General features: G+C 39.3%; 1 pseudogene; it reads left to right on the top strand.

The window, feature by feature from the left end:
- Positions 1-292: 292 nt before the first annotated feature.
- On the top strand, positions 293-1,867 carry LOC102863217 (annotated as a pseudogene).
- The last annotated feature ends 2,253 nt before the right edge of the window (positions 1,868-4,120 follow it).

The raw sequence follows: 4,120 nt of genomic DNA, 5'->3' as shown, positions 1-4,120 counted from the left end.
ATGGGGGTAGGTGTGTCAGAGACAATAACATTGACACAGGATAGAGCAAGGTTTAGAATTGTTGTACACAGGGTCACAATGAATAGCAGACAACTCATCAGCACATAACAACAACAACAGAGAGAGGAACCTGCATTATGCAGATGACACAATCTTTCTGGTGAAAAGCCAAGAGGATTTGAAAAGGTTGCTGCAAAAGACTATAGCCTTCAGTATGGATTACATTATAACATCAAGGAGACAAAAATTCCTCACCACTGGGCCAAGAGTCAACATCATAATACACTCAGAAATGGCTGAAGTTGTCAATGATCTCATCTTGCTTGAAGCGACAACCAACAACTTTGATACCAGTGTCAAGAAATCAAGACACATTGTATTGGGTAAATCTGCTCTCAGTAAGGTGTAAAGAAGCAATGATGTCAGTTTAAAGACTAAGGTACACCCAATTCAAGTCATTGTCTTTTCAATTATTTTTTAGCCTTCTGAAAGTTGGACAATGACTAAGGATAACAGAAGAAAAACTGACGTCTTGAGTTATAGTGTTAGAGAACAGAACTGAACATCCCATGGACTGCCAAAAAAACAAACAAATATTTCTTGGAGAAAGTGTAACCAGGGTGCTCCTTGGAAGCAAGCATGGTAAAGCTTCATCTCACATATTGTGAGTGTATTGTTAGGAGGGGCTGGTCCTTGGCAAAGGACATCATGCCTGGAAAGACGGTGGGTCAGTGGAAAAGAAGATCCTCTATGAGAGGAATTGGCACAGTGACTATAACAAAGGGCTCAAGTACATCAGAGACGATGAGGATGGCTCAAGAATCCGTAAGGTTCAGATTCATTGTCACAGGGTTGACTTGACAACACCAAGTAACAATATAATTTTATTTAAAAAAACACACAAAACAAAAAACAGCCACAAAAAAAATTCAGAAGATGGCTGCTATGCATCAAAAGTTATAGAATTAAGTATGTAAATTTATGTATGACGAAATTGAAGCTCAGAGAAGAACAGAAGATGCCTAGGCCACAAGGTTAAGTAAACAGGATCTCGGGTTACTCGGACATTTCAACCCTTAAAAGGAACTCAAGGAAGGCCTCGCAGCACTGAACTCACGGAGAAAGAGCTCCCAGATGTGGAAAAGCTGAGTAGGAAAAGTAGGAGGAAAATGGATTCAATGGAGAACTTTACCTCGGTCTCCAACCTATGGGTGCAACTTCCTGAGGCCAGCTTTGAGCCAGGGCCAAGGTGTGAAGAAGCCCTGACACATGGAGGCCCTGATTCTGGCCCAGGGCGGCAACAAGGGCATCTGCCTGAAAAACAATGAGCATCTGGCGGGGGTCTCACGTGTTGGTGGGGTTCTGCATGCAGCTTTGGATTCAGGAGTCTTTCATAGTGAGTGTGTTTCAACATAAGAAATTGAGAATGTGGTGTACAAGTTCACTAAAGAAGTTTCAAAAGAAAGCTCCACCTCACTAGACGCAATATAAAATTTCTTCATTGTAGGACATATTCAAGCAACTTCTCTGTGTTTACATCCTACTGACCTTCCAAAAGTTGCAGATATGATTCAAGGAGGAGGATATGAATGTGTTTTCTCTGCTGTGAGACGTCATCACTTTGGATGGAGTGAAATTCAGAAGGGAGTCTATGAAGAGACTGAGCCACCGAATTTTAATCCACTCAAATGTCCTTGTATATAAGAACAAGACGAAGAATTTATATGAAAATGGATCATTTCATTTTGCTAAATGACAACTGATAGAGATGAGTTCCCTTCTGGCTGGAAAAATGGCATACTATCAAATACAAGCTGAATACAGTGTGGATATAGATGTGAATATTAACTGGCCCATTGCAGATTAGAGTATTACGATATGGCTGTTTGGGCAAAGAGAAGTTTAAGAAGATAAAGCTTTTGGTTTGCCATATTGATGGCTATCTCTTCAATGGTCACATTTACGAATCAGGAGACCAAAACCAAATAACATTTTATAATGTAAAAGATGCTACTAGGTAAGTTTATTTTTAAAAAGTGGTATTGAGGTGAGGTTAATTTCCAAGACTCTGTTAAAAGCAGACACTCTCTGCCTTAAAACTGGATTGTTTGTTGTTGTTGTTTGTTATGTGCCGTCGAGTCGCCTGCGACTCATAGTGACCCTATGCACAACAGCCCTAAACTCCGCTCTACCCTGCGCCAACCGCACTGCCTCTGACACACCCATCTGGATTACCCCAGTCACTGAATCGATCCATCTCATAGAGGGTCTTCCCCTCCTGCGCTGTCCCTCCACCCTCCCAAGCATGATGTCCCTCTCCAAGGACCCGTCCCTCCTGGCAACATGTCCAAAATATGTCTGACGAAGCCCCAGAATCCTTGCCTCCAAGGAGTAGCTTGGTTTACAAAATTGAAACTAATGGATCATATAAACTCATAGAATGGAGAAAAGAAATGGGCCTCTGCTGGAAAGAAGTGGCATATCTTGGAAATGAACTGTCTGATGAAGAGTGCTTGAGGAAAATAGGCCTCTGTGAAGTCCCTGCCCACACCTGATCACCACACACAAGGCTGTGGGATACGCCTGCAAAGGCCATGGAGGCCATGGTGCCATTTCAGAGAAGTTGCAGGACACATTTTCATACTGATGGAAAAAGTGAGTAATTCATGCTAAAAATATGTTAGGATAGTGTTGGGGGAAAAAGTATAAGACCTTCTTCAGCTTCTCAGCTGTTCTTTTTGATTAGTTCTTTGATGTAGTGTTGCAGAAGATGTGGTTTGATTTGTAATATATTTTAATAATATTTTATTACCTTTTAAGAATCTTGTTAAATTATAATTTTCAAGATTTCTGTGAAATAACTCAGCTTTACTTTTGCCATTATGTAAGATGATTATGTAGTGCTTGATGACAATCTTTATCAGACAGTAAATGCACATAAGACATTACCAAATTGACTTTGCATTGTACCCTGAAAAAAGACAATTCTTTACTTTTAATGATGCTGGGACTTTATTTATTTGGTTGCATTATATCAGGTAAGTCCACTTTTCAATTACTAAAATTACATTTCTAGAAAAATGCCCTCAAGAATAGAAACTATATATACCAGATGCTCTGCTGGAGGAGGGGCAATCTCCTTCTGTACCAGTCAGATCAGATTTGAAAGCGCACACACACAAAAAAAATTAAAAAAATACAAACTATATAAAATAAAATACAAAAAATAGAAACCAGTAGCTTTATCCCTTCTTTATATCCTGTCATTTATGTGGGGTTTATTTTTTAGGATCGATTTAAATAAAGAAGATGAGACACTCTCTAATTCCTATTTAATCATTTGGTTTCCTGGCAGAAGCATTAGTTTCTTTTTTTTAATATATTATTTCTAATTTTAAATGTCTACTTTTCTTTTGGACAAGGGTTCTTTTTTTATTATTATGCATTCATTATGGCACATTTTCTTCTTTCCCCTTCCCCCCAAAAAATATCTACTCTTAAAGAATTTTAAATATTATCTTGGGCTCTCTGAAGCACTACTCCGACCTTTCTGTTCCATTTCTAATTTCACATGTCTTCCCTGTTTCTCAAAGTGTCTGCTCCTGTAGGACATTTCAGAATGATGGTGTTGATGGATGCTGGTATGTGCTGTCATGTCAATTCTGTCTCTTAGTGACCACTGTAGGACAGAAGAGAATTGACTGAGAGGGTTCCCAAGGTGGCAACTTGATTCAGAACCAATTCATAAGTGACCTGCCAGCATGTTTTCAGAAGCTATAAATTGCACAGAAGTGAACTGCTCACTTTCTCTCACAGAGTAACTGGTGGATTTGAACCATCTGCCTCTGGGTTGACAGCACAACTCCTCACCCTCAAGAGAGGATACATCACTGCGTATCTCCAAATCTCCTTCCTCTGCCACTGTTTTCAAACAACCAATCTTTCTTTTGTTTAGCACTCAACCACTTATGCATTAAATGGCCAGGACTTATTAATATTGATGGTATTACTGTACAAATAGCGACCCGGCATGGGCCAAAAGCACTTCAGAAGGCTTTGGAGTACAAATAGAAAACTAAAGTTAGAGAAGTACAAATATTTAGCTTGACAATGAAAATAA

Source organism: Elephantulus edwardii, unplaced genomic scaffold (assembly GCF_000299155.1).
Source record: "Elephantulus edwardii isolate Elephantulus edwardi_28Jun2011 unplaced genomic scaffold, EleEdw1.0 scaffold00294, whole genome shotgun sequence".
Lineage (NCBI taxonomy): Eukaryota > Metazoa > Chordata > Mammalia > Macroscelidea > Macroscelididae > Elephantulus > Elephantulus edwardii.
This window is presented reverse-complemented; position numbering and strand designations above follow the sequence as displayed.